Source organism: Carassius gibelio, chromosome B19, assembly GCF_023724105.1.
Source record: "Carassius gibelio isolate Cgi1373 ecotype wild population from Czech Republic chromosome B19, carGib1.2-hapl.c, whole genome shotgun sequence".
NCBI classification, from domain to species: Eukaryota; Metazoa; Chordata; class Actinopteri; order Cypriniformes; family Cyprinidae; genus Carassius; species Carassius gibelio.
This window is the reverse complement of record NC_068414.1, coordinates 3122279-3149762: the sequence shown is the minus strand read 5'-3', so window position 1 is coordinate 3149762 and position 27484 is coordinate 3122279. Positions and strand designations below refer to the sequence as shown.

General features: G+C 47.6%; 27 non-coding genes across 27 annotated transcripts; 14 read left to right on the top strand and 13 right to left on the bottom strand.

The window, feature by feature from the left end:
* Nucleotides 1-605: 605 nt before the first annotated feature.
* On the bottom strand, nt 606-721 carry LOC127979973 (U5 spliceosomal RNA). Its single transcript, XR_008159016.1, has one exon. It is a non-coding gene; the product is annotated as a U5 spliceosomal RNA (small nuclear RNA).
* Nucleotides 722-1770: 1049 nt separating this feature from the next.
* trnad-guc (transfer RNA aspartic acid (anticodon GUC)) lies at nt 1771-1842 on the top strand. The gene has a single exon. It is a non-coding gene; the product is annotated as a tRNA-Asp (tRNA).
* Nucleotides 1843-2547: 705 nt separating this feature from the next.
* On the bottom strand, nt 2548-2663 carry LOC127980009 (U5 spliceosomal RNA). The gene has a single exon (XR_008159051.1). It is a non-coding gene; the product is annotated as a U5 spliceosomal RNA (small nuclear RNA).
* Nucleotides 2664-3706: 1043 nt separating this feature from the next.
* On the top strand, nt 3707-3778 carry trnad-guc (transfer RNA aspartic acid (anticodon GUC)). Its single transcript has one exon. It is a non-coding gene; the product is annotated as a tRNA-Asp (tRNA).
* An 809-nt stretch (nt 3779-4587) lies between these two features.
* LOC127980008 (U5 spliceosomal RNA) lies at nt 4588-4703 on the bottom strand. The gene has a single exon (XR_008159050.1). It is a non-coding gene; the product is annotated as a U5 spliceosomal RNA (small nuclear RNA).
* Nucleotides 4704-5752: 1049 nt separating this feature from the next.
* On the top strand, nt 5753-5824 carry trnad-guc (transfer RNA aspartic acid (anticodon GUC)). Its single transcript has one exon. It is a non-coding gene; the product is annotated as a tRNA-Asp (tRNA).
* Nucleotides 5825-6284: 460 nt separating this feature from the next.
* Nucleotides 6285-6400, bottom strand: LOC127980007 (U5 spliceosomal RNA). The gene has a single exon (XR_008159049.1). It is a non-coding gene; the product is annotated as a U5 spliceosomal RNA (small nuclear RNA).
* A 1048-nt stretch (nt 6401-7448) lies between these two features.
* Nucleotides 7449-7520, top strand: trnad-guc (transfer RNA aspartic acid (anticodon GUC)). The gene has a single exon. It is a non-coding gene; the product is annotated as a tRNA-Asp (tRNA).
* A 460-nt stretch (nt 7521-7980) lies between these two features.
* On the bottom strand, nt 7981-8096 carry LOC127980006 (U5 spliceosomal RNA). The gene has a single exon (XR_008159048.1). It is a non-coding gene; the product is annotated as a U5 spliceosomal RNA (small nuclear RNA).
* Nucleotides 8097-9139: 1043 nt separating this feature from the next.
* Nucleotides 9140-9211, top strand: trnad-guc (transfer RNA aspartic acid (anticodon GUC)). Its single transcript has one exon. It is a non-coding gene; the product is annotated as a tRNA-Asp (tRNA).
* Nucleotides 9212-10021: 810 nt separating this feature from the next.
* Nucleotides 10022-10137, bottom strand: LOC127980005 (U5 spliceosomal RNA). Its single transcript, XR_008159047.1, has one exon. It is a non-coding gene; the product is annotated as a U5 spliceosomal RNA (small nuclear RNA).
* A 1042-nt stretch (nt 10138-11179) lies between these two features.
* On the top strand, nt 11180-11251 carry trnad-guc (transfer RNA aspartic acid (anticodon GUC)). Its single transcript has one exon. It is a non-coding gene; the product is annotated as a tRNA-Asp (tRNA).
* Nucleotides 11252-11955: 704 nt separating this feature from the next.
* LOC127980004 (U5 spliceosomal RNA) lies at nt 11956-12071 on the bottom strand. Its single transcript, XR_008159046.1, has one exon. It is a non-coding gene; the product is annotated as a U5 spliceosomal RNA (small nuclear RNA).
* Nucleotides 12072-13114: 1043 nt separating this feature from the next.
* trnad-guc (transfer RNA aspartic acid (anticodon GUC)) lies at nt 13115-13186 on the top strand. Its single transcript has one exon. It is a non-coding gene; the product is annotated as a tRNA-Asp (tRNA).
* An 810-nt stretch (nt 13187-13996) lies between these two features.
* On the bottom strand, nt 13997-14112 carry LOC127980002 (U5 spliceosomal RNA). Its single transcript, XR_008159044.1, has one exon. It is a non-coding gene; the product is annotated as a U5 spliceosomal RNA (small nuclear RNA).
* Nucleotides 14113-15159: 1047 nt separating this feature from the next.
* trnad-guc (transfer RNA aspartic acid (anticodon GUC)) lies at nt 15160-15231 on the top strand. The gene has a single exon. It is a non-coding gene; the product is annotated as a tRNA-Asp (tRNA).
* An 810-nt stretch (nt 15232-16041) lies between these two features.
* Nucleotides 16042-16157, bottom strand: LOC127980890 (U5 spliceosomal RNA). The gene has a single exon (XR_008159891.1). It is a non-coding gene; the product is annotated as a U5 spliceosomal RNA (small nuclear RNA).
* A 1047-nt stretch (nt 16158-17204) lies between these two features.
* trnad-guc (transfer RNA aspartic acid (anticodon GUC)) lies at nt 17205-17276 on the top strand. Its single transcript has one exon. It is a non-coding gene; the product is annotated as a tRNA-Asp (tRNA).
* Nucleotides 17277-18085: 809 nt separating this feature from the next.
* On the bottom strand, nt 18086-18201 carry LOC127980907 (U5 spliceosomal RNA). Its single transcript, XR_008159907.1, has one exon. It is a non-coding gene; the product is annotated as a U5 spliceosomal RNA (small nuclear RNA).
* A 1044-nt stretch (nt 18202-19245) lies between these two features.
* Nucleotides 19246-19317, top strand: trnad-guc (transfer RNA aspartic acid (anticodon GUC)). The gene has a single exon. It is a non-coding gene; the product is annotated as a tRNA-Asp (tRNA).
* A 1290-nt stretch (nt 19318-20607) lies between these two features.
* On the top strand, nt 20608-20679 carry trnad-guc (transfer RNA aspartic acid (anticodon GUC)). Its single transcript has one exon. It is a non-coding gene; the product is annotated as a tRNA-Asp (tRNA).
* Nucleotides 20680-21480: 801 nt separating this feature from the next.
* On the bottom strand, nt 21481-21596 carry LOC127980889 (U5 spliceosomal RNA). The gene has a single exon (XR_008159890.1). It is a non-coding gene; the product is annotated as a U5 spliceosomal RNA (small nuclear RNA).
* Nucleotides 21597-22646: 1050 nt separating this feature from the next.
* Nucleotides 22647-22718, top strand: trnad-guc (transfer RNA aspartic acid (anticodon GUC)). Its single transcript has one exon. It is a non-coding gene; the product is annotated as a tRNA-Asp (tRNA).
* An 800-nt stretch (nt 22719-23518) lies between these two features.
* On the bottom strand, nt 23519-23634 carry LOC127980966 (U5 spliceosomal RNA). Its single transcript, XR_008159962.1, has one exon. It is a non-coding gene; the product is annotated as a U5 spliceosomal RNA (small nuclear RNA).
* Nucleotides 23635-24682: 1048 nt separating this feature from the next.
* Nucleotides 24683-24754, top strand: trnad-guc (transfer RNA aspartic acid (anticodon GUC)). The gene has a single exon. It is a non-coding gene; the product is annotated as a tRNA-Asp (tRNA).
* An 800-nt stretch (nt 24755-25554) lies between these two features.
* Nucleotides 25555-25670, bottom strand: LOC127980001 (U5 spliceosomal RNA). The gene has a single exon (XR_008159043.1). It is a non-coding gene; the product is annotated as a U5 spliceosomal RNA (small nuclear RNA).
* Nucleotides 25671-26718: 1048 nt separating this feature from the next.
* On the top strand, nt 26719-26790 carry trnad-guc (transfer RNA aspartic acid (anticodon GUC)). Its single transcript has one exon. It is a non-coding gene; the product is annotated as a tRNA-Asp (tRNA).
* The last annotated feature ends 694 nt before the right edge of the window (nt 26791-27484 follow it).

Here is a 27484-nt window from a genome sequence, read left to right as displayed (position 1 = left end):
CTAATAAATGTTGTTCAGTTGCATTGACACAATACTTTTTGTTTAAAGCGCAATTAAAAAAAAAAAAAAAAAAAAAAAAAAAAGAGTCCAAACAATGACCCCTGCTACGGGTAGTGTTGCAAGTGTTATGCGACTTCAGCTAATGATGGGTCCATCCGAAATTATTCCATCCAAAAGTTTTGGGTGGAGGCACAGGTCACAGAGGGAGTTCTGCTTCGACGTCAGCCCGAGCCAAAGGACATGCGTTGGCCGGGAATCGAATCCGGGTCAACTGCTTGGAAGGCAGCTATGCTCACCACTATACCACCAACGCAGTCAGCAGTCAGCAGTCAGCAACTTGCGGCGTCACTAAGAAGGCTCGAAGTGCACGAGTCGCCGATAGGGCTAGAGGAGCAGATGAGATCTTTGTTTGGACCCGTCACTAAAGAGAGCCTTCAAGAATTTGCATTCCGTCACGTACAAGAAAGCGCTGCCTTCCCATCCGGCTAAATAAACACGAAGTGGTCAAACGCAGAGAGTGCCTATTCAGACGACGACCAGTGGCAAGCCCTCTCACAGCATGCTGCCGGACGGTCAAACTGATTCTGCTCTTGACTTTTCAATGTAGCTCTGCTGTGAGCAGAGCACCCAAAAATACAGTTCACTCTCAAAAGTTCCCCTCCACGGAAATCTTTAGTAAAAGGCGAAAGATTTATGCGACAATGAAGAGAAACTCGAGCTGTGTCTCCAAACCCTCGGGCCTGTGCGCTGCCTCTGTTAAACTACTACGCTCGCCAAGGGTCATCAAGGGTGACAATGCCTGCCCACATGTGTTTCGTCAGCACCCCCCCCCCCTACTCCAAAAGGGAGGAGTAAAACTCAAAAAAGTCCTCTCTGTCCACCAATAACCAAAAGCCCAATCAAGGCAATCTCTTTCTCATGCCTCTATCTGAAAAGTTGGATAAAATCTTATATGAAAAAAAAAGTCTTTTAAAGAAATCCCTTATTCCGAGTTCACCGTAGCCACCAGATCCAGTCTGTATCCGCTTCAGTCACCCGGATCCAGTCCGTATCCAGAGAAGATGGTGGATCAACACCTAGAAAGGACCTCTATGGCCCAGAAACACAGCGGAGACCGTGACAACTAGATGAGCCGCAGATACAAATCCCCTGTAAAGACCACCTGGACAAGTCCACAGGAAACAGATGATTCTTCTGCACAGTCTGACATTCCTGCAGCCTGGAGCTGATCTACTGGTTTCGTCTGACAAGGGGAGAACTGTCTCCCCGACTGAGCCTGGTTTCTCACCGGGTTTTTTCTCCATCCTTTCACCGATCGAGTTTTGGTTTCTTCCCTCTGTCGCTTCTGGCAGGCGGAGCTGGGGACACTTCATGTACAGCGATATCGTTGACTTGATTGCAAATTATTGCACAGATACTATTTAAACTGAACTTAGCTGAATGATGTCATCAAAGAGTTCAATAACGAAATGCCTTTAACTGTCATTTTGCTTTTTGACGCACTGTGTTCCTAATTAATGTTGTTCAGTTGCATTGACGCGATACTTTTTGTTTAAAGCGCAATTTAAAAAAAAAAAAAAAAAAAAAAAGAGTCCAAACAATGACCCCTGCTACGGGTAGTGTTCCAAGTGTTATGCGACTTCAGCTAATGATGGGTCCATCAGAAATTTTACGGTGCTAGGGCTGGGTCTGCGTCAGAAGAAGCCATGCATTGTTTAGTTATGTCAGTGCAGTGCCGTCAGTTGGGGGGGAAACTGCAGCATGCACGGCTCCTCGTTAGTATAGTGGACAGTATCTCCGCCTGTCACGCGGAAGACCGGGGTTCGATTCCCCGACGGGGAGAGCTGGTTCTTTTCGTCTTCCGAATGATCCATCCAAAATGTTTGGTTGGAGTCGCAGGTCACAGAAGGAGTTCTGCTTCGACGTCAGCCCGAGCCAAAGGACATGCGTTGGCCGGGAATCGAACCCGGGTCAACTGCTTGGAAGGCAGCTATGCTCACCACTATACCACCAACGCAGGCGGAAGTCAGTAGCTTTATTGATGCACTGTGTTCCTAATAAATGTTGTTCAGTTGCATTGACACAATACTTTTTGTTTAAAGCGCAATTTAAAAAAAAAAAAAAAAAAAAAAAAAAGAGTCCAAACACAGAGGGAGTTCTGCTTCGACGTCAGCCCGAGCCAAAGCATATGCGTTGGCCGGGAATCGAATCCGGGGTCAACTGCTTGGAAGGCAGCTATGCTCACCACTATACCACCAACGCAGTCAGCAGTCAGCAACTTGCGCCGTCACTAAGAAGGCTCGAAGTGCACGAGTCGCCGATAGGGCTAGAGGAGCAGATGAGATCTTTGTTTGGACCCGTCACTAAAGAGAGCCTTCAAGAATTTGCATCCCGTCACGTACAAGAAAGCGCTGCCTTCCCATCCGGCTAAATAAACACGAAGTGGTCAAACGCAGAGAGTGCCTATTCAGACGACGACCAGTGGCAAGCCCTCTCGCAGCATGCTGTCGGAGGGTCAAACTGATTCTGCTCTTGACATTTCGATGTAGCTCTGCTGTGAGCAGAGCACCCAAAAATACAGGTCACTCTCAAAAGTTCCCCTCCACGGAAATCTTTAGTAAAAGGCGAAAGATTTATGCGACAATGAAGAGAAACTCGAGCTGTGTCTCCAAACCCTCGGGCCTGTGCGCTGCCTCTGTTAAACTACTACGCTCGCCAAGGGTCATCAAGGGTGACAATGCCTGCCCACATGTGTTTCGTCAGCACCCCCCCCCTACTCCAAAAGGGAGGAGTAAAACTCAAAAAAGTCCTCTCTGTCCACCAATAACCAAAAGCCCAATCAAGGCAATCTCTTTCTCATGCCTCTATCTGAAAAGTTGGATAAAATCTTATATGAAAAAAAAAGTCTTTTAAAGAAATCCCTTATTCCGAGGTCACCGTAGCCACCAGATCCAGTCTGTATCCGCTTCAGTCACTCGGATCCAGTCCGTATCCAGAGAAGATGGTGGATCAACACCTAGAAAGGACCTCTATGGCCCAGAAACACAGCGGAGACCGTGACAACTAGATGAGCCGCAGATACAAATCCCCTGTAAAGACCACCTGGACAAGACCACAGGAAACAGATGATTCTTCTGCACAGTCTGACATTCCTGCAGCCTGGAGCTGATCTGCTGGTTTCGTCTGACAAGGGGAGAACTGTCTCCCCGACTGAGCCTGGTTTCTCACCGGGTTTTTTCTCCATCCTTTCACCGATCGAGTTTTGGTTTCTTCCCTCTGTCGCTTCTGGCAGGCGGAGCTGGGGACACTTCATGTACAGCGATATCGTTGACTTGATTGCAAATTATTGCACAGATACTATTTAAACTGAACTTAGCTGAATGATGTCATCAAAGAGTTCAATAACGAAATGCCTTTAACTGTCATTTTGCTTTTTGACGCACTGTGTTCCTAATTAATGTTGTTCAGTTGCATTGACGCAATACTTTTTGTTTAAAGCGCAATTAAAAAAAAAAAAAAAAAAAAGAGTCCAAACAATGACCCCTGCTACGGGTAGTGTTCCAAGTGTTATGCGACTTCAGCTAATGATGGGTCCATCAGAAATTTTACGGTGCTAGGGCTGGGTCTGCGTCAGAAGAAGCCATGCATTGTTTAGTTATGTCAGTGCAGTGCCGTCAGTTGGGGGGGAAACTGCAGCATGCACGGCTCCTCGTTAGTATAGTGGACAGTATCTCCGCCTGTCACGCGGAAGACCGGGGTTCGATTCCCCGACGGGGAGAGCTGGTTCTTTTCGTCTTCCGAATGATCCATCCAAAATGTTTGGTTGGAGTCGCAGGTCACAGAAGGAGTTCTGCTTCGACGTCAGCCCGAGCCAAAGGACATGCGTTGGCCGGGAATCGAACCCGGGTCAACTGCTTGGAAGGCAGCTATGCTCACCACTATACCACCAACGCAGGCGGAAGTCAGTAGCTTTATTGACGCACTGTGTTCCTAATAAATGTTGTTCAGTTGCATTGACACAATACTTTTTGTTTAAAGCGCAATTAAAAAAAAAAAAAAAAAAAAAAAAAAAGAGTCCAAACAATGACCCCTGCTACGGGTAGTGTTGCAAGTGTTATGCGACTTCAGCTAATGATGGGTCCATCCGAAATTATTCCATCCAAAAGTTTTGGGTGGAGGCACAGGTCACAGAGGGAGTTCTGCTTCGACGTCAGCCCGAGCCAAAGGACATGCGTTGGCCGGGAATCGAATCCGGGTCAACTGCTTGGAAGGCAGCTATGCTCACCACTATACCACCAACGCAGTCAGCAGTCAGCAACTTGCGCCGTCACTAAGAAGGCTCGAAGTGCACGAGTCGCCGATAGGGCTAGAGGAGCAGATGAGATCTTTGTTTGGACCCGTCACTAAAGAGAGCCTTCAAGAATTTGCATCCCGTCACGTACAAGAAAGCGCTGCCTTCCCATCCGGCTAAATAAACACGAAGTGGTCAAACGCAGAGAGTGCCTATTCAGACGACGACCAGTGGCAAGCCCTCTCGCAGCATGCTGCCGGACGGTCAAACTGATTCTGCTCTTGACATTTCGATGTAGCTCTGCTGTGAGCAGAGCACCCAAAAATACAGGTCACTCTCAAAAGTTCCCCTCCACGGAAATCTTTAGTAAAAGGCGAAAGATTTATGCGACAATGAAGAGAAACTCGAGCTGTGTCTCCAAACCCTCGGGCCTGTGCGCTGCCTCTGTTAAACTACTACGCTCGCCAAGGGTCATCAAGGGTGACAATGCCTGCCCACATGTGTTTCGTCAGCACCCCCCCCCCTACTCCAAAAGGGAGGAGTAAAACTCAAAAAAGTCCTCTCTGTCCACCAATAACCAAAAGCCCAATCAAGGCAATCTCTTTCTCATGCCTCTATCTGAAAAGTTGGATAAAATCTTATATGAAAAAAAAAGTCTTTTAAAGAAATCCCTTATTCCGAGTTCACCGTAGCCACCAGATCCAGTCTGTATCCGCTTCAGTCACCCGGATCCAGTCCGTATCCAGAGAAGATGGTGGATCAACACCTAGAAAGGACCTCTATGGCCCAGAAACACAGCGGAGACCGTGACAACTAGATGAGCCGCAGATACAAATCCCCTGTAAAGACCACCTGGACAAGTCCACAGGAAACAGATGATTCTTCTGCACAGTCTGACATTCCTGCAGCCTGGAGCTGATCTACTGGTTTCGTCTGACAAGGGGAGAACTGTCTCCCCGACTGAGCCTGGTTTCTCACCGGGTTTTTTCTCCATCCTTTCACCGATCGAGTTTTGGTTTCTTCCCTCTGTCGCTTCTGGCAGGCGGAGCTGGGGACACTTCATGTACAGCGATATCGTTGACTTGATTGCAAATTATTGCACAGATACTATTTAAACTGAACTTAGCTGAATGATGTCATCAAAGAGTTCAATAACGAAATGCCTTTAACTGTCATTTTGCTTTTTGACGCACTGTGTTCCTAATTAATGTTGTTCAGTTGCATTGACGCGATACTTTTTGTTTAAAGCGCAATTTAAAAAAAAAAAAAAAAAAAAAAAAGAGTCCAAACAATGACCCCTGCTACGGGTAGTGTTCCAAGTGTTATGCGACTTCAGCTAATGATGGGTCCATCAGAAATTTTACGGTGCTAGGGCTGGGTCTGCGTCAGAAGAAGCCATGCATTGTTTAGTTATGTCAGTGCAGTGCCGTCAGTTGGGGGGGAAACTCCAGCATGCACGGCTCCTCGTTAGTATAGTGGACAGTATCTCCGCCTGTCACGCGGAAGACCGGGGTTCGATTCCCCGACGGGGAGAGCTGGTTCTTTTCGTCTTCCAAATGATCCATCCAAAATGTTTGGTTGGAGTCGCAGGTCACAGAAGGAGTTCTGCTTCGACGTCAGCCCGAGCCAAAGGACATGCGTTGGCCGGGAATCGAACCCGGGTCAACTGCTTGGAAGGCAGCTATGCTCACCACTATACCACCAACGCAGTCAGCAGTCAGCAACTTGCGCCGTCACTAAGAAGGCTCGAAGTGCACGAGTCGCCGATAGGGCTAGAGGAGCAGATGAGATCTTTGTTTGGACCCGTCACTAAAGAGAGCCTTCAAGAATTTGCATCCCGTCACGTACAAGAAAGCGCTGCCTTCCCATCCGGCTAAATAAACACGAAGTGGTCAAACGCAGAGAGTGCCTATTCAGACGACGACCAGTGGCAAGCCCTCTCGCAGCATGCTGTCGGAGGGTCAAACTGATTCTGCTCTTGACATTTCGATGTAGCTCTGCTGTGAGCAGAGCACCCAAAAATACAGGTCACTCTCAAAAGTTCCCCTCCACGGAAATCTTTAGTAAAAGGCGAAAGATTTATGCGACAATGAAGAGAAACTCGAGCTGTGTCTCCAAACCCTCGGGCCTGTGCGCTGCCTCTGTTAAACTACTACGCTCGCCAAGGGTCATCAAGGGTGACAATGCCTGCCCACATGTGTTTCGTCAGCACCCCCCCCCCTACTCCAAAAGGGAGGAGTAAAACTCAAAAAAGTCCTCTCTGTCCACCAATAACCAAAAGCCCAATCAAGGCAATCTCTTTCTCATGCCTCTATCTGAAAAGTTGGATAAAATCTTATATGAAAAAAAAAGTCTTTTAAAGAAATCCCTTATTCCGAGGTCACCGTAGCCACCAGATCCAGTCTGTATCCGCTTCAGTCACTCGGATCCAGTCCGTATCCAGAGAAGATGGTGGATCAACACCTAGAAAGGACCTCTATGGCCCAGAAACACAGCGGAGACCGTGACAACTAGATGAGCCGCAGATACAAATCCCCTGTAAAGACCACCTGGACAAGACCACAGGAAACAGATGATTCTTCTGCACAGTCTGACATTCCTGCAGCCTGGAGCTGATCTGCTGGTTTCGTCTGACAAGGGGAGAACTGTCTCCCCGACTGAGCCTGGTTTCTCACCGGGTTTTTTCTCCATCCTTTCACCGATCGAGTTTTGGTTTCTTCCCTCTGTCGCTTCTGGCAGGCGGAGCTGGGGACACTTCATGTACAGCGATATCGTTGACTTGATTGCAAATTATTGCACAGATACTATTTAAACTGAACTTAGCTGAATGATGTCATCAAAGAGTTCAATAACGAAATGCCTTTAACTGTCATTTTGCTTTTTGACGCACTGTGTTCCTAATTAATGTTGTTCAGTTGCATTGACGCGATACTTTTTGTTTAAAGCGCAATTTAAAAAAAAAAAAAAAAAAAAAAAGAGTCCAAACAATGACCCCTGCTACGGGTAGTGTTCCAAGTGTTATGCGACTTCAGCTAATGATGGGTCCATCAGAAATTTTACGGTGCTAGGGCTGGGTCTGCGTCAGAAGAAGCCATGCATTGTTTAGTTATGTCAGTGCAGTGCCGTCAGTTGGGGGGGAAACTCCAGCATGCACGGCTCCTCGTTAGTATAGTGGACAGTATCTCCGCCTGTCACGCGGAAGACCGGGGTTCGATTCCCCGACGGGGAGAGCTGGTTCTTTTCGTCTTCCGAATGATCCATCCAAAATGTTTGGTTGGAGTCGCAGGTCACAGAAGGAGTTCTGCTTCGACGTCAGCCCGAGCCAAAGGACATGCGTTGGCCGGGAATCGAACCCGGGTCAACTGCTTGGAAGGCAGCTATGCTCACCACTATACCACCAACGCAGTCAGCAGTCAGCAACTTGCGCCGTCACTAAGAAGGCTCGAAGTGCACGAGTCGCCGATAGGGCTAGAGGAGCAGATGAGATCTTTGTTTGGACCCGTCACTAAAGAGAGCCTTCAAGAATTTGCATCCCGTCACGTACAAGAAAGCGCTGCCTTCCCATCCGGCTAAATAAACACGAAGTGGTCAAACGCAGAGAGTGCCTATTCAGACGACGACCAGTGGCAAGCCCTCTCGCAGCATGCTGTCGGAGGGTCAAACTGATTCTGCTCTTGACATTTCGATGTAGCTCTGCTGTGAGCAGAGCACCCAAAAATACAGGTCACTCTCAAAAGTTCCCCTCCACGGAAATCTTTAGTAAAAGGCGAAAGATTTATGCGACAATGAAGAGAAACTCGAGCTGTGTCTCCAAACCCTCGGGCCTGTGCGCTGCCTCTGTTAAACTACTACGCTCGCCAAGGGTCATCAAGGGTGACAATGCCTGCCCACATGTGTTTCGTCAGCACCCCCCCCCTACTCCAAAAGGGAGGAGTAAAACTCAAAAAAGTCCTCTCTGTCCACCAATAACCAAAAGCCCAATCAAGGCAATCTCTTTCTCATGCCTCTATCTGAAAAGTTGGATAAAATCTTATATGAAAAAAAAAGTCTTTTAAAGAAATCCCTTATTCCGAGGTCACCGTAGCCACCAGATCCAGTCTGTATCCGCTTCAGTCACTCGGATCCAGTCCGTATCCAGAGAAGATGGTGGATCAACACCTAGAAAGGACCTCTATGGCCCAGAAACACAGCGGAGACCGTGACAACTAGATGAGCCGCAGATACAAATCCCCTGTAAAGACCACCTGGACAAGACCACAGGAAACAGATGATTCTTCTGCACAGTCTGACATTCCTGCAGCCTGGAGCTGATCTGCTGGTTTCGTCTGACAAGGGGAGAACTGTCTCCCCGACTGAGCCTGGTTTCTCACCGGGTTTTTTCTCCATCCTTTCACCGATCGAGTTTTGGTTTCTTCCCTCTGTCGCTTCTGGCAGGCGGAGCTGGGGACACTTCATGTACAGCGATATCGTTGACTTGATTGCAAATTATTGCACAGATACTATTTAAACTGAACTTAGCTGAATGATGTCATCAAAGAGTTCAATAACGAAATGCCTTTAACTGTCATTTTGCTTTTTGACGCACTGTGTTCCTAATTAATGTTGTTCAGTTGCATTGACGCAATACTTTTTGTTTAAAGCGCAATTAAAAAAAAAAAAAAAAAAAAGAGTCCAAACAATGACCCCTGCTACGGGTAGTGTTCCAAGTGTTATGCGACTTCAGCTAATGATGGGTCCATCAGAAATTTTACGGTGCTAGGGCTGGGTCTGCGTCAGAAGAAGCCATGCATTGTTTAGTTATGTCAGTGCAGTGCCGTCAGTTGGGGGGGAAACGGCAGCATGCACGTCTCCTCGTTAGTATAGTGGACAGTATCTCCGCCTGTCACGCGGAAGACCGGGGTTCGATTCCCCGACGGGGAGAGCTGGTTCTTTTCGTCTTCCGAATGATCCATCCAAAATGTTTGGTTGGAGTGGCAGGTCACAGAAGGAGTTCTGCTTCGACGTCAGCCCGAGCCAAAGGACATGCGTTGGCCGGGAATCGAACCCGGGTCAACTGCTTGGAAGGCAGCTATGCTCACCACTATACCACCAACGCAGGCGGAAGTCAGTAGCTTTATTGATGCACTGTGTTCCTAATAAATGTTGTTCAGTTGCATTGACACAATACTTTTTGTTTAAAGCGCAATTAAAAAAAAAAAAAAAAAAAAAAAAAAAAGAGTCCAAACAATGACCCCTGCTACGGGTAGTGTTGCAAGTGTTATGCGACTTCAGCTAATGATGGGTCCATCCGAAATTATTCCATCCAAAAGTTTTGGGTGGAGGCACAGGTCACAGAGGGAGTTCTGCTTCGACGTCAGCCCGAGCCAAAGGACATGCGTTGGCCGGGAATCGAATCCGGGTCAACTGCTTGGAAGGCAGCTATGCTCACCACTATACCACCAACGCAGTCAGCAGTCAGCAACTTGCGCCGTCACTAAGAAGGCTCGAAGTGCACGAGTCGCCGATAGGGCTAGAGGAGCAGATGAGATCTTTGTTTGGACCCGTCACTAAAGAGGGCCTTCAAGAATTTTCATTCCGTCACGTACAAGAAAGCGCTGCCTTCCCATCCGGCTAAATAAACACGAAGTGGTCAAACGCAGAGAGTGCCTATTCAGACGACGACCAGTGGCAAGCCCTCTCACAGCATGCTGCCGGACGGTCAAACTGATTCTGCTCTTGACTTTTCAATGTAGCTCTGCTGTGAGCAGAGCACCCAAAAATACAGGTCACTCTCAAAAGTTCCCCTCCACGGAAATCTTTAGTAAAAGGCGAAAGATTTATGCGACAATGAAGAGAAACTCGAGCTGTGTCTCCAAACCCTCGGGCCTGTGCGCTGCCTCTGTTAAACTACTACGCTCGCCAAGGGTCATCAAGGGTGACAATGCCTGCCCACATGTGTTTCGTCAGCACTCCCCCCCCCCTACTCCAAAAGGGAGGAGTAAAACTCAAAAAAGTCCTCTCTGTCCACCAATAACCAAAAGCCCAATCAAGGCAATCTCTTTCTCATGCCTCTATCTGAAAAGTTGGATAAAATCTTATATGAAAAAAAAAGTCTTTTAAAGAAATCCCTTATTCCGAGTTCACCGTAGCCACCAGATCCAGTCTGTATCCGCTTCAGTCACCCGGATCCAGTCCGTATCCAGAGAAGATGGTGGATCAACACCTAGAAAGGACCTCTATGGCCCAGAAACACAGCGGAGACCGTGACAACTAGATGAGCCGCAGATACAAATCCCCTGTAAAGACCACCTGGACAAGTCCACAGGAAACAGATGATTCTTCTGCACAGTCTGACATTCCTGCAGCCTGGAGCTGATCTACTGGTTTCGTCTGACAAGGGGAGAACTGTCTCCCCGACTGAGCCTGGTTTCTCACCGGGTTTTTTCTCCATCCTTTCACCGATCGAGTTTTGGTTTCTTCCCTCTGTCGCTTCTGGCAGGCGGAGCTGGGGACACTTCATGTACAGCGATATCGTTGACTTGATTGCAAATTATTGCACAGATACTATTTAAACTGAACTTAGCTGAATGATGTCATCAAAGAGTTCAATAACGAAATGCCTTTAACTGTCATTTTGCTTTTTGACGCACTGTGTTCCTAATTAATGTTGTTCAGTTGCATTGACGCAATACTTTTTGTTTAAAGCGCAATTTAAAAAAAAAAAAAAAGAGTCCAAACAATGACCCCTGCTACGGGTAGTGTTCCAAGTGTTATGCGACTTCAGCTAATGATGGGTCCATCAGAAATTTTACGGTGCTAGGGCTGGGTCTGCGTCAGAAGAAGCCATGCATTGTTTAGTTATGTCAGTGCAGTGCCGTCAGTTGGGGGGGAAACTGCAGCATGCACGGCTCCTCGTTAGTATAGTGGACAGTATCTCCGCCTGTCACGCGGAAGACCGGGGTTCGATTCCCCGACGGGGAGAGCTGGTTCTTTTCGTCTTCCGAATGATCCATCCAAAATGTTTGGTTGGAGTCGCAGGTCACAGAAGGAGTTCTGCTTCGACGTCAGCCCGAGCCAAAGGACATGCGTTGGCCGGGAATCGAACCCGGGTCAACTGCTTGGAAGGCAGCTATGCTCACCACTATACCACCAACGCAGGCGGAAGTCAGTAGCTTTATTGATGCACTGTGTTCCTAATAAATGTTGTTCAGTTGCATTGACACAATACTTTTTGTTTAAAGCGCAATTTAAAAAAAAAAAAAAAAAAAAAAAAAGAGTCCAAACACAGAGGGAGTTCTGCTTCGACGTCAGCCCGAGCCAAAGCATATGCGTTGGCCGGGAATCGAATCCGGGGTCAACTGCTTGGAAGGCAGCTATGCTCACCACTATACCACCAACGCAGTCAGCAGTCAGCAACTTGCGCCGTCACTAAGAAGGCTCGAAGTGCACGAGTCGCCGATAGGGCTAGAGGAGCAGATGAGATCTTTGTTTGGACCCGTCACTAAAGAGAGCCTTCAAGAATTTGCATCCCGTCACGTACAAGAAAGCGCTGCCTTCCCATCCGGCTAAATAAACACGAAGTGGTCAAACGCAGAGAGTGCCTATTCAGACGACGACCAGTGGCAAGCCCTCTCGCAGCATGCTGTCGGAGGGTCAAACTGATTCTGCTCTTGACATTTCGATGTAGCTCTGCTGTGAGCAGAGCACCCAAAAATACAGGTCACTCTCAAAAGTTCCCCTCCACGGAAATCTTTAGTAAAAGGCGAAAGATTTATGCGACAATGAAGAGAAACTCGAGCTGTGTCTCCAAACCCTCGGGCCTGTGCGCTGCCTCTGTTAAACTACTACGCTCGCCAAGGGTCATCAAGGGTGACAATGCCTGCCCACATGTGTTTCGTCAGCACCCCCCCCCTACTCCAAAAGGGAGGAGTAAAACTCAAAAAAGTCCTCTCTGTCCACCAATAACCAAAAGCCCAATCAAGGCAATCTCTTTCTCATGCCTCTATCTGAAAAGTTGGATAAAATCTTATATGAAAAAAAAAGTCTTTTAAAGAAATCCCTTATTCCGAGGTCACCGTAGCCACCAGATCCAGTCTGTATCCGCTTCAGTCACTCGGATCCAGTCCGTATCCAGAGAAGATGGTGGATCAACACCTAGAAAGGACCTCTATGGCCCAGAAACACAGCGGAGACCGTGACAACTAGATGAGCCGCAGATACAAATCCCCTGTAAAGACCACCTGGACAAGACCACAGGAAACAGATGATTCTTCTGCACAGTCTGACATTCCTGCAGCCTGGAGCTGATCTGCTGGTTTCGTCTGACAAGGGGAGAACTGTCTCCCCGACTGAGCCTGGTTTCTCACCGGGTTTTTTCTCCATCCTTTCACCGATCGAGTTTTGGTTTCTTCCCTCTGTCGCTTCTGGCAGGCGGAGCTGGGGACACTTCATGTACAGCGATATCGTTGACTTGATTGCAAATTATTGCACAGATACTATTTAAACTGAACTTAGCTGAATGATGTCATCAAAGAGTTCAATAACGAAATGCCTTTAACTGTCATTTTGCTTTTTGACGCACTGTGTTCCTAATTAATGTTGTTCAGTTGCATTGACGCAATACTTTTTGTTTAAAGCGCAATTAAAAAAAAAAAAAAAAAAAAGAGTCCAAACAATGACCCCTGCTACGGGTAGTGTTCCAAGTGTTATGCGACTTCAGCTAATGATGGGTCCATCAGAAATTTTACGGTGCTAGGGCTGGGTCTGCGTCAGAAGAAGCCATGCATTGTTTAGTTATGTCAGTGCAGTGCCGTCAGTTGGGGGGGAAACGGCAGCATGCACGTCTCCTCGTTAGTATAGTGGACAGTATCTCCGCCTGTCACGCGGAAGACCGGGGTTCGATTCCCCGACGGGGAGAGCTGGTTCTTTTCGTCTTCCGAATGATCCATCCAAAATGTTTGGTTGGAGTGGCAGGTCACAGAAGGAGTTCTGCTTCGACGTCAGCCCGAGCCAAAGGACATGCGTTGGCCGGGAATCGAACCCGGGTCAACTGCTTGGAAGGCAGCTATGCTCACCACTATACCACCAACGCAGGCGGAAGTCAGTAGCTTTATTGATGCACTGTGTTCCTAATAAATGTTGTTCAGTTGCATTGACACAATACTTTTTGTTTAAAGCGCAATTAAAAAAAAAAAAAAAAAAAAAAAAAAAAGAGTCCAAACAATGACCCCTGCTACGGGTAGTGTTGCAAGTGTTATGCGACTTCAGCTAATGATGGGTCCATCCGAAATTATTCCATCCAAAAGTTTTGGGTGGAGGCACAGGTCACAGAGGGAGTTCTGCTTCGACGTCAGCCCGAGCCAAAGGACATGCGTTGGCCGGGAATCGAATCCGGGTCAACTGCTTGGAAGGCAGCTATGCTCACCACTATACCACCAACGCAGTCAGCAGTCAGCAACTTGCGCCGTCACTAAGAAGGCTCGAAGTGCACGAGTCGCCGATAGGGCTAGAGGAGCAGATGAGATCTTTGTTTGGACCCGTCACTAAAGAGAGCCTTCAAGAATTTGCATTCCGTCACGTACAAGAAAGCGCTGCCTTCCCATCCGGCTAAATAAACACGAAGTGGTCAAACGCAGAGAGTGCCTATTCAGACGACGACCAGTGGCAAGCCCTCTCACAGCATGCTGCCGGACGGTCAAACTGATTCTGCTCTTGACTTTTCAATGTAGCTCTGCTGTGAGCAGAGCACCCAAAAATACAGGTCACTCTCAAAAGTTCCCCTCCACGGAAATCTTTAGTAAAAGGCGAAAGATTTATGCGACAATGAAGAGAAACTCGAGCTGTGTCTCCAAACCCTCGGGCCTGTGCGCTGCCTCTGTTAAACTACTACGCTCGCCAAGGGTCATCAAGGGTGACAATGCCTGCCCACATGTGTTTCGTCAGCACCCCCCCCCCCCTACTCCAAAAGGGAGGAGTAAAACTCAAAAAAGTCCTCTCTGTCCACCAATAACCAAAAGCCCAATCAAGGCAATCTCTTTCTCATGCCTCTATCTGAAAAGTTGGATAAAATCTTATATGAAAAAAAAAGTCTTTTAAAGAAATCCCTTATTCCGAGTTCACCGTAGCCACCAGATCCAGTCTGTATCCGCTTCAGTCACCCGGATCCAGTCCGTATCCAGAGAAGATGGTGGATCAACACCTAGAAAGGACCTCTATGGCCCAGAAACACAGCGGAGACCGTGACAACTAGATGAGCCGCAGATACAAATCCCCTGTAAAGACCACCTGGACAAGACCACAGGAAACAGATGATTCTTCTGCACAGTCTGACATTCCTGCAGCCTGGAGCTGATCTGCTGGTTTCGTCTGACAAGGGGAGAACTGTCTCCCCGACTGAGCCTGGTTTCTCACCGGGTTTTTTCTCCATCCTTTCACCGATCGAGTTTTGGTTTCTTCCCTCTGTCGCTTCTGGCAGGCGGAGCTGGGGACACTTCATGTACAGCGATATCGTTGACTTGATTGCAAATTATTGCACAGATACTATTTAAACTGAACTTAGCTGAATGATGTCATCAAAGAGTTCAATAACGAAATGCCTTTAACTGTCATTTTGCTTTTTGACGCACTGTGTTCCTAATTAATGTTGTTCAGTTGCATTGACGCAATACTTTTTGTTTAAAGCGCAATTAAAAAAAAAAAAAAAAAAAAAGAGTCCAAACAATGACCCCTGCTACGGGTAGTGTTCCAAGTGTTATGCGACTTCAGCTAATGATGGGTCCATCAGAAATTTTACGGTGCTAGGGCTGGGTCTGCGTCAGAAGAAGCCATGCATTGTTTAGTTATGTCAGTGCAGTGCCGTCAGTTGGGGGGGAAACGGCAGCATGCACGTCTCCTCGTTAGTATAGTGGACAGTATCTCCGCCTGTCACGCGGAAGACCGGGGTTCGATTCCCCGACGGGGAGAGCTGGTTCTTTTCGTCTTCCGAATGATCCATCCAAAATGTTTGGTTGGAGTGGCAGGTCACAGAAGGAGTTCTGCTTCGACGTCAGCCCGAGCCAAAGGACATGCGTTGGCCGGGAATCGAACCCGGGTCAACTGCTTGGAAGGCAGCTATGCTCACCACTATACCACCAACGCAGGCGGAAGTCAGTAGCTTTATTGATGCACTGTGTTCCTAATAAATGTTGTTCAGTTGCATTGACACAATACTTTTTGTTTAAAGCGCAATTAAAAAAAAAAAAAAAAAAAAAAAAAAAAGAGTCCAAACAATGACCCCTGCTACGGGTAGTGTTGCAAGTGTTATGCGACTTCAGCTAATGATGGGTCCATCCGAAATTATTCCATCCAAAAGTTTTGGGTGGAGGCACAGGTCACAGAGGGAGTTCTGCTTCGACGTCAGCCCGAGCCAAAGGACATGCGTTGGCCGGGAATCGAATCCGGGTCAACTGCTTGGAAGGCAGCTATGCTCACCACTATACCACCAACGCAGTCAGCAGTCAGCAACTTGCGCCGTCACTAAGAAGGCTCGAAGTGCACGAGTCGCCGATAGGGCTAGAGGAGCAGATGAGATCTTTGTTTGGACCCGTCACTAAAGAGAGCCTTCAAGAATTTGCATCCCGTCACGTACAAGAAAGCGCTGCCTTCCCATCCGGCTAAATAAACACGAAGTGGTCAAACGCAGAGAGTGCCTATTCAGACGACGACCAGTGGCAAGCCCTCTCACAGCATGCTGCCGGACGGTCAAACTGATTCTGCTCTTGACTTTTCAATGTAGCTCTGCTGTGAGCAGAACACCCAAAAATACAGGTCACTCTCAAAAGTTCCCCTCCACGGAAATCTTTAGTAAAAGGCGAAAGATTTATGCGACAATGAAGAGAAACTCGAGCTGTGTCTCCAAACCCTCGGGCCTGTGCGCTGCCTCTGTTAAACTACTACGCTCGCCAAGGGTCATCAAGGGTGACAATGCCTGCCCACATGTGTTTCGTCAGCACCCCCCCCCCCTACTCCAAAAGGGAGGAGTAAAACTCAAAAAAGTCCTCTCTGTCCACCAATAACCAAAAGCCCAATCAAGGCAATCTCTTTCTCATGCCTCTATCTGAAAAGTTGGATAAAATCTTATATGAAAAAAAAGTCTTTTAAAGAAATCCCTTATTCCGAGTTCACCGTAGCCACCAGATCCAGTCTGTATCCGCTTCAGTCACCCGGATCCAGTCCGTATCCAGAGAAGATGGTGGATCAACACCTAGAAAGGACCTCTATGGCCCAGAAACACAGCGGAGACCGTGACAACTAGATGAGCCGCAGATACAAATCCCCTGTAAAGACCACCTGGACAAGTCCACAGGAAACAGATGATTCTTCTGCACAGTCTGACATTCCTGCAGCCTGGAGCTGATCTACTGGTTTCGTCTGACAAGGGGAGAACTGTCTCCCCGACTGAGCCTGGTTTCTCACCGGGTTTTTTCTCCATCCTTTCACCGATCGAGTTTTGGTTTCTTCCCTCTGTCGCTTCTGGCAGGCGGAGCTGGGGACACTTCATGTACAGCGATATCGTTGACTTGATTGCAAATTATTGCACAGATACTATTTAAACTGAACTTAGCTGAATGATGTCATCAAAGAGTTCAATAACGAAATGCCTTTAACTGTCATTTTGCTTTTTGACGCACTGTGTTCCTAATTAATGTTGTTCAGTTGCATTGACGCGATACTTTTTGTTTAAAGCGCAATTTAAAAAAAAAAAAAAAAAAAAAAGAGTCCAAACAATGACCCCTGCTACGGGTAGTGTTCCAAGTGTTATGCGACTTCAGCTAATGATGGGTCCATCAGAAATTTTACGGTGCTAGGGCTGGGTCTGCGTCAGAAGAAGCCATGCATTGTTTAGTTATGTCAGTGCAGTGCCGTCAGTTGGGGGGGAAACTGCAGCATGCACGGCTCCTCGTTAGTATAGTGGACAGTATCTCCGCCTGTCACGCGGAAGACCGGGGTTCGATTCCCCGACGGGGAGAGCTGGTTCTTTTCGTCTTCCGAATGATCCATCCAAAATGTTTGGTTGGAGTCGCAGGTCACAGAAGGAGTTCTGCTTCGACGTCAGCCCGAGCCAAAGGACATGCGTTGGCCGGGAATCGAACCCGGGTCAACTGCTTGGAAGGCAGCTATGCTCACCACTATACCACCAACGCAGGCGGAAGTCAGTAGCTTTATTGACGCACTGTGTTCCTAATAAATGTTGTTCAGTTGCATTGACACAATACTTTTTGTTTAAAGCGCAATTAAAAAAAAAAAAAAAAAAAAAAAAAAAGAGTCCAAACAATGACCCCTGCTACGGGTAGTGTTGCAAGTGTTATGCGACTTCAGCTAATGATGGGTCCATCCGAAATTATTCCATCCAAAAGTTTTGGGTGGAGGCACAGGTCACAGAGGGAGTTCTGCTTCGACGTCAGCCCGAGCCAAAGGACATGCGTTGGCCGGGAATCGAGTCCGGGTCAACTGCTTGGAAGGCAGCTATGCTCACCACTATACCACCAACGCAGTCAGCAGTCAGCAACTTGCGCCGTCACTAAGAAGGCTCGAAGTGCACGAGTCGCCGATAGGGCTAGAGGAGCAGATGAGATCTTTGTTTGGACCCGTCACTAAAGAGAGCCTTCAAGAATTTGCATCCCGTCACGTACAAGAAAGCGCTGCCTTCCCATCCGGCTAAATAAACACGAAGTGGTCAAACGCAGAGAGTGCCTATTCAGACGACGACCAGTGGCAAGCCCTCTCGCAGCATGCTGCCGGACGGTCAAACTGATTCTGCTCTTGACATTTCGATGTAGCTCTGCTGTGAGCAGAGCACCCAAAAATACAGGTCACTCTCAAAAGTTCCCCTCCACGGAAATCTTTAGTAAAAGGCGAAAGATTTATGCAACAATGAAGAGAAACTCGAGCTGTGTCTCCAAACCCTCGGGCCTGTGCGCTGCCTCTGTTAAACTACTACGCTCGCCAAGGGTCATCAAGGGTGACAATGCCTGCCCACATGTGTTTCGTCAGCACCCCCCCCCCTACTCCAAAAGGGAGGAGTAAAACTCAAAAAAGTCCTCTCTGTCCACCAATAACCAAAAGCCCAATCAAGGCAATCTCTTTCTCATGCCTCTATCTGAAAAGTTGGATAAAATCTTATATGAAAAAAAAAGTCTTTTAAAGAAATCCCTTATTCCGAGTTCACCGTAGCCACCAGATCCAGTCTGTATCCGCTTCAGTCACCCGGATCCAGTCCGTATCCAGAGAAGATGGTGGATCAACACCTAGAAAGGACCTCTATGGCCCAGAAACACAGCGGAGACCGTGACAACTAGATGAGCCGCAGATACAAATCCCCTGTAAAGACCACCTGGACAAGTCCACAGGAAACAGATGATTCTTCTGCACAGTCTGACATTCCTGCAGCCTGGAGCTGATCTACTGGTTTCGTCTGACAAGGGGAGAACTGTCTCCCCGACTGAGCCTGGTTTCTCACCGGGTTTTTTCTCCATCCTTTCACCGATCGAGTTTTGGTTTCTTCCCTCTGTCGCTTCTGGCAGGCGGAGCTGGGGACACTTCATGTACAGCGATATCGTTGACTTGATTGCAAATTATTGCACAGATACTATTTAAACTGAACTTAGCTGAATGATGTCATCAAAGAGTTCAATAACGAAATGCCTTTAACTGTCATTTTGCTTTTTGACGCACTGTGTTCCTAATTAATGTTGTTCAGTTGCATTGACGCAATACTTTTTGTTTAAAGCGCAATTAAAAAAAAAAAAAAAAAAAAGAGTCCAAACAATGACCCCTGCTACGGGTAGTGTTCCAAGTGTTATGCGACTTCAGCTAATGATGGGTCCATCAGAAATTTTACGGTGCTAGGGCTGGGTCTGCGTCAGAAGAAGCCATGCATTGTTTAGTTATGTCAGTGCAGTGCCGTCAGTTGGGGGGGAAACGGCAGCATGCACGTCTCCTCGTTAGTATAGTGGACAGTATCTCCGCCTGTCACGCGGAAGACCGGGGTTCGATTCCCCGACGGGGAGAGCTGGTTCTTTTCGTCTTCCGAATGATCCATCCAAAATGTTTGGTTGGAGTGGCAGGTCACAGAAGGAGTTCTGCTTCGACGTCAGCCCGAGCCAAAGGACATGCGTTGGCCGGGAATCGAACCCGGGTCAACTGCTTGGAAGGCAGCTATGCTCACCACTATACCACCAACGCAGGCGGAAGTCAGTAGCTTTATTGATGCACTGTGTTCCTAATAAATGTTGTTCAGTTGCATTGACACAATACTTTTTGTTTAAAGCGCAATTAAAAAAAAAAAAAAAAAAAAAAAAAAAAGAGTCCAAACAATGACCCCTGCTACGGGTAGTGTTGCAAGTGTTATGCGACTTCAGCTAATGATGGGTCCATCCGAAATTATTGTGTTTCGTCAGCACCCCCCCCCCTACTCCAAAAGAGAGGAGTAAAACTCAAAAAAGTCCTCTCTGTCCACCAATAACCAAAAGCCCAATCAAGGCAATCTCTTTCTCATGCCTCTATCTGAAAAGTTGGATAAAATCTTATATGAAAAAAAAAGTCTTTTAAAGAAATCCCTTATTCCGAGTTCACCGTAGCCACCAGATCCAGTCTGTATCCGCTTCAGTCACCCGGATCCAGTCCGTATCCAGAGAAGATGGTGGATCAACACCTAGAAAGGACCTCTATGGCCCAGAAACACAGCGGAGACCGTGACAACTAGATGAGCCGCAGATACAAATCCCCTGTAAAGACCACCTGGACAAGTCCACAGGAAACAGATGATTCTTCTGCACAGTCTGACATTCCTGCAGCCTGGAGCTGATCTACTGGTTTCGTCTGACAAGGGGAGAACTGTCTCCCCGACTGAGCCTGGTTTCTCACCGGGTTTTTTCTCCATCCTTTCACCGATCGAGTTTTGGTTTCTTCCCTCTGTCGCTTCTGGCAGGCGGAGCTGGGGACACTTCATGTACAGCGATATCGTTGACTTGATTGCAAATTATTGCACAGATACTATTTAAACTGAACTTAGCTGAATGATGTCATCAAAGAGTTCAATAACGAAATGCCTTTAACTGTCATTTTGCTTTTTGACGCACTGTGTTCCTAATTAATGTTGTTCAGTTGCATTGACGCAATACTTTTTGTTTAAAGCGCAATTAAAAAAAAAAAAAAAAAAAAAGAGTCCAAACAATGACCCCTGCTACGGGTAGTGTTCCAAGTGTTATGCGACTTCAGCTAATGATGGGCTAATGATGATTGTTTAGTTATGTCAGTGCAGTGCCGTCAGTTGGGGGGGAAACGGCAGCATGCACGTCTCCTCGTTAGTATAGTGGACAGTATCTCCGCCTGTCACGCGGAAGACCGGGGTTCGATTCCCCGACGGGGAGAGCTGGTTCTTTTCGTCTTCCGAATGATCCATCCAAAATGTTTGGTTGGAGTGGCAGGTCACAGAAGGAGTTCTGCTTCGACGTCAGCCCGAGCCAAAGGACATGCGTTGGCCGGGAATCGAACCCGGGTCAACTGCTTGGAAGGCAGCTATGCTCACCACTATACCACCAACGCAGGCGGAAGTCAGTAGCTTTATTGATGCACTGTGTTCCTAATAAATGTTGTTCAGTTGCATTGACACAATACTTTTTGTTTAAAGCGCAATTAAAAAAAAAAAAAAAAAAAGAGTCCAAACAATGACCCCTGCTACGGGTAGTGTTGCAAGTGTTATGCGACTTCAGCTAATGATGGGTCCATCCGAAATTATTCCATCCAAAAGTTTTGGGTGGAGGCACAGGTCACAGAGGGAGTTCTGCTTCGACGTCAGCCCGAGCCAAAGGACATGCGTTGGCCGGGAATCGAATCCGGGTCAACTGCTTGGAAGGCAGCTATGCTCACCACTATACCACCAACGCAGTCAGCAGTCAGCAACTTGCGCCGTCACTAAGAAGGCTCGAAGTGCACGAGTCGCCGATAGGGCTAGAGGAGCAGATGAGATCTTTGTTTGGACCCGTCACTAAAGAGAGCCTTCAAGAATTTGCATTCCGTCACGTACAAGAAAGCGCTGCCTTCCCATCCGGCTAAATAAACACGAAGTGGTCAAACGCAGAGAGTGCCTAATCAGACGACGACCAGTGGCAAGCCCTCTCACAGCATGCTGCCGGACGGTCAAACTGATTCTGCTCTTGACTTTTCAATGTAGCTCTGCTGTGAGCAGAACACCCAAAAATACAGGTCACTCTCAAAAGTTCCCCTCCACGGAAATCTTTAGTAAAAGGCGAAAGATTTATGCGACAATGAAGAGAAACTCGAGCTGTGTCTCCAAACCCTCGGGCCTGTGCGCTGCCTCTGTTAAACTACTACGCTCGCCAAGGGTCATCAAGGGTGACAATGCCTGCCCACATGTGTTTCGTCAGCACCCCCCCCCCCCCTACTCCAAAAGAGAGGAGTAAAACTCAAAAAAGTCCTCTCTGTCCACCAATAACCAAAAGCCCAATCAAGGCAATCTCTTTCTCATGCCTCTATCTGAAAAGTTGGATAAAATCTTATATGAAAAAAAAAGTCTTTTAAAGAAATCCCTTATTCCGAGTTCACCGTAGCCACCAGATCCAGTCTGTATCCGCTTCAGTCACCCGGATCCAGTCCGTATCCAGAGAAGATGGTGGATCAACACCTAGAAAGGACCTCTATGGCCCAGAAACACAGCGGAGACCGTGACAACTAGATGAGCCGCAGATACAAATCCCCTGTAAAGACCACCTGGACAAGTCCACAGGAAACAGATGATTCTTCTGCACAGTCTGACATTCCTGCAGCCTGGAGCTGATCTACTGGTTTCGTCTGACAAGGGGAGAACTGTCTCCCCGACTGAGCCTGGTTTCTCACCGGGTTTTTTCTCCATCCTTTCACCGATCGAGTTTTGGTTTCTTCCCTCTGTCGCTTCTGGCAGGCGGAGCTGGGGACACTTCATGTACAGCGATATCGTTGACTTGATTGCAAATTATTGCACAGATACTATTTAAACTGAACTTAGCTGAATGATGTCATCAAAGAGTTCAATAACGAAATGCCTTTAACTGTCATTTTGCTTTTTGACGCACTGTGTTCCTAATTAATGTTGTTCAGTTGCATTGACACGATACTTTTTGTTTAAAGCGCAATTTAAAAAAAAAAAAAAAAAAAAAAGAGTCCAAACAATGACCCCTGCTACGGGTAGTGTTCCAAGTGTTATGCGACTTCAGCTAATGATGGGTCCATCAGAAATTTTACGGTGCTAGGGCTGGGTCTGCGTCAGAAGAAGCCATGCATTGTTTAGTTATGTCAGTGCAGTGCCGTCAATTGGGGGGGAAACTGCAGCATGCACGGCTCCTCGTTAGTATAGTGGACAGTATCTCCGCCTGTCACGCGGAAGACCGGGGTTCGATTCCCCGACGGGGAGAGCTGGTTCTTTTCGTCTTCCGAATGATCCATCCAAAATGTTTGGTTGGAGTCGCAGGTCACAGAAGGAGTTCTGCTTCGACGTCAGCCCGAGCCAAAGGACATGCGTTGGCCGGGAATCGAACCCGGGTCAACTGCTTGGAAGGCAGCTATGCTCACCACTATACCACCAACGCAGGCGGAAGTCAGTAGCTTTATTGACGCACTGTGTTCCTAATAAATGTTGTTCAGTTGCATTGACACAATACTTTTTGTTTAAAGCGCAATTAAAAAAAAAAAAAAAAAAGAGTCCAAACAATGACCCCTGCTACGGGTAGTGTTGCAAGTGTTATGCGACTTCAGCTAATGATGGGTCCATCCGAAATTATTCCATCCAAAAGTTTTGGGTGGAGGCACAGGTCACAGAGGGAGTTCTGCTTCGACGTCAGCCCGAGCCAAAGGACATGCGTTGGCCGGGAATCGAATCCGGGTCAACTGCTTGGAAGGCAGCTATGCTCACCACTATACCACCAACGCAGTCAGCAGTCAGCAACTTGCGCCGTCACTAAGAAGGCTCGAAGTGCACGAGTCGCCGATAGGGCTAGAGGAGCAGATGAGATCTTTGTTTGGACCCGTCACTAAAGAGAGCCTTCAAGAATTTGCATCCCGTCACGTACAAGAAAGCGCTGCCTTCCCATCCGGCTAAATAAACACGAAGTGGTCAAACGCAGAGAGTGCCTATTCAGACGACGACCAGTGGCAAGCCCTCTCGCAGCATGCTGCCGGACGGTCAAACTGATTCTGCTCTTGACATTTCGATGTAGCTCTGCTGTGAGCAGAGCACCCAAAAATACAGGTCACTCTCAAAAGTTCCCATCCACGGAAATCTTTAGTAAAAGGCGAAAGATTTATGCGACAATGAAGAGAAACTCGAGCTGTGTCTCCAAACCCTCGGGCCTGTGCGCTGCCTCTGTTAAACTACTACGCTCGCCAAGGGTCATCAAGGGTGACAATGCCTGCCCACATGTGTTTCGTCAGCACCCCCCCCCCTACTCCAAAAGGGAGGAGTAAAACTCAAAAAAGTCCTCTCTGTCCACCAATAACCAAAAGCCCAATCAAGGCAATCTCTTTCTCATGCCTCTATCTGAAAAGTTGGATAAAATCTTATATGAAAAAAAAAGTCTTTTAAAGAAATCCCTTATTCCGAGTTCACCGTAGCCACCAGATCCAGTCTGTATCCGCTTCAGTCACCCGGATCCAGTCCGTATCCAGAGAAGATGGTGGATCAACACCTAGAAAGGACCTCTATGGCCCAGAAACACAGCGGAGACCGTGACAACTAGATGAGCCGCAGATACAAATCCCCTGTAAAGACCACCTGGACAAGTCCACAGGAAACAGATGATTCTTCTGCACAGTCTGACATTCCTGCAGCCTGGAGCTGATCTACTGGTTTCGTCTGACAAGGGGAGAACTGTCTCCCCGACTGAGCCTGGTTTCTCACCGGGTTTTTTCTCCATCCTTTCACCGATCGAGTTTTGGTTTCTTCCCTCTGTCGCTTCTGGCAGGCGGAGCTGGGGACACTTCATGTACAGCGATATCGTTGACTTGATTGCAAATTATTGCACAGATACTATTTAAACTGAACTTAGCTGAATGATGTCATCAAAGAGTTCAATAACGAAATGCCTTTAACTGTCATTTTGCTTTTTGACGCACTGTGTTCCTAATTAATGTTGTTCAGTTGCATTGACGCGATACTTTTTGTTTAAAGCGCAATTTAAAAAAAAAAAAAAAAAAAAAAAGAGTCCAAACAATGACCCCTGCTACGGGTAGTGTTCCAAGTGTTATGCGACTTCAGCTAATGATGGGTCCATCAGAAATTTTACGGTGCTAGGGCTGGGTCTGCGTCAGAAGAAGCCATGCATTGTTTAGTTATGTCAGTGCAGTGCCGTCAATTGGGGGGGAAACTGCAGCATGCACGGCTCCTCGTTAGTATAGTGGACAGTATCTCCGCCTGTCACGCGGAAGACCGGGGTTCGATTCCCCGACGGGGAGAGCTGGTTCTTTTCGTCTTCCGAATGATCCATCCAAAATGTTTGGTTGGAGTCGCAGGTCACAGAAGGAGTTCTGCTTCGACGTCAGCCCGAGCCAAAGGACATGCGTTGGCCGGGAATCGAACCCGGGTCAACTGCTTGGAAGGCAGCTATGCTCACCACTATACCACCAACGCAGGCGGAAGTCAGTAGCTTTATTGACGCACTGTGTTCCTAATAAATGTTGTTCAGTTGCATTGACACAATACTTTTTGTTTAAAGCGCAATTAAAAAAAAAAAAAAAAAAGAGTCCAAACAATGACCCCTGCTACGGGTAGTGTTGCAAGTGTTATGCGACTTCAGCTAATGATGGGTCCATCCGAAATTATTCCATCCAAAAGTTTTGGGTGGAGGCACAGGTCACAGAGGGAGTTCTGCTTCGACGTCAGCCCGAGCCAAAGGACATGCGTTGGCCGGGAATCGAATCCGGGTCAACTGCTTGGAAGGCAGCTATGCTCACCACTATACCACCAACGCAGTCAGCAGTCAGCAACTTGCGCCGTCACTAAGAAGGCTCGAAGTGCACGAGTCGCCGATAGGGCTAGAGGAGCAGATGAGATCTTTGTTTGGACCCGTCACTAAAGAGAGCCTTCAAGAATTTGCATCCCGTCACGTACAAGAAAGCGCTGCCTTCCCATCCGGCTAAATAAACACGAAGTGGTCAAACGCAGAGAGTGCCTATTCAGACGACGACCAGTGGCAAGCCCTCTCGCAGCATGCTGCCGGACGGTCAAACTGATTCTGCTCTTGACATTTCGATGTAGCTCTGCTGTGAGCAGAGCACCCAAAAATACAGGTCACTCTCAAAAGTTCCCCTCCACGGAAATCTTTAGTAAAAGGCGAAAGATTTATGCGACAATGAAGAGAAACTCGAGCTGTGTCTCCAAACCCTCGGGCCTGTGCGCTGCCTCTGTTAAACTACTACGCTCGCCAAGGGTCATCAAGGGTGACAATGCCTGCCCACATGTGTTTCGTCAGCACCCCCCCCCCTACTCCAAAAGGGAGGAGTAAAACTCAAAAAAGTCCTCTCTGTCCACCAATAACCAAAAGCCCAATCAAGGCAATCTCTTTCTCATGCCTCTATCTGAAAAGTTGGATAAAATCTTATATGAAAAAAAAAGTCTTTTAAAGAAATCCCTTATTCCGAGTTCACCGTAGCCACCAGATCCAGTCTGTATCCGCTTCAGTCACCCGGATCCAGTCCGTATCCAGAGAAGATGGTGGATCAACACCTAGAAAGGACCTCTATGGCCCAGAAACACAGCGGAGACCGTGACAACTAGATGAGCCGCAGATACAAATCCCCTGTAAAGACCACCTGGACAAGTCCACAGGAAACAGATGATTCTTCTGCACAGTCTGACATTCCTGCAGCCTGGAGCTGATCTACTGGTTTCGTCTGACAAGGGGAGAACTGTCTCCCCGACTGAGCCTGGTTTCTCACCGGGTTTTTTCTCCATCCTTTCACCGATCGAGTTTTGGTTTCTTCCCTCTGTCGCTTCTGGCAGGCGGAGCTGGGGACACTTCATGTACAGCGATATCGTTGACTTGATTGCAAATTATTGCACAGATACTATTTAAACTGAACTTAGCTGAATGATGTCATCAAAGAGTTCAATAACGAAATGCCTTTAACTGTCATTTTGCTTTTTGACGCACTGTGTTCCTAATTAATGTTGTTCAGTTGCATTGACGCGATACTTTTTGTTTAAAGCGCAATTTAAAAAAAAAAAAAAAAAAAAAAAGAGTCCAAACAATGACCCCTGCTACGGGTAGTGTTCCAAGTGTTATGCGACTTCAGCTAATGATGGGTCCATCAGAAATTTTACGGTGCTAGGGCTGGGTCTGCGTCAGAAGAAGCCATGCATTGTTTAGTTATGTCAGTGCAGTGCCGTCAGTTGGGGGGGAAACTGCAGCATGCACGCCTCCTCGTTAGTATAGTGGACAGTATCTCCGCCTGTCACGCGGAAGACCGGGGTTCGATTCCCCGACGGGGAGAGCTGGTTCTTTTCATCTTCCGAATGATCCATCCAAAATGTTTGGTTGGAGTGGCAGGTCACAGAAGGAGTTCTGCTTCGACGTCAGCCCGAGCCAAAGGACATGCGTTGGCCGGGAATCGAACCCGGGTCAACTGCTTGGAAGGCAGCTATGCTCACCACTATACCACCAACGCAGGCGGAAGTCAGTAGCTTTATTGATGCACTGTGTTCCTAATAAATGTTGTTCAGTTGCATTGACACAATACTTTTTGTTTAAAGCGCAATTAAAAAAAAAAAAAAAAAAAAAAAAAAGAGTCCAAACAATGACCCCTGCTACGGGTAGTGTTGCAAGTGTTATGCGACTTCAGCTAATGATGGGTCCATCCGAAATTATTCCATCCAAAAGTTTTGGGTGGAGGCACAGGTCACAGAGGGAGTTCTGCTTCGACGTCAGCCCGAGCCAAAGGACATGCGTTGGCCGGGAATCGAATCCGGGTCAACTGCTTGGAAGGCAGCTATGCTCACCACTATACCACCAACGCAGTCAGCAGTCAGCAACTTGCGCCGTCACTAAGAAGGCTCGAAGTGCACGAGTCGCCGATAGGGCTAGAGGAGCAGATGAGATCTTTGTTTGGACCCGTCACTAAAGAGAGCCTTCAAGAATTTGCATTCCGTCACGTACAAGAAAGCGCTGCCTTCCCATCCGGCTAAAT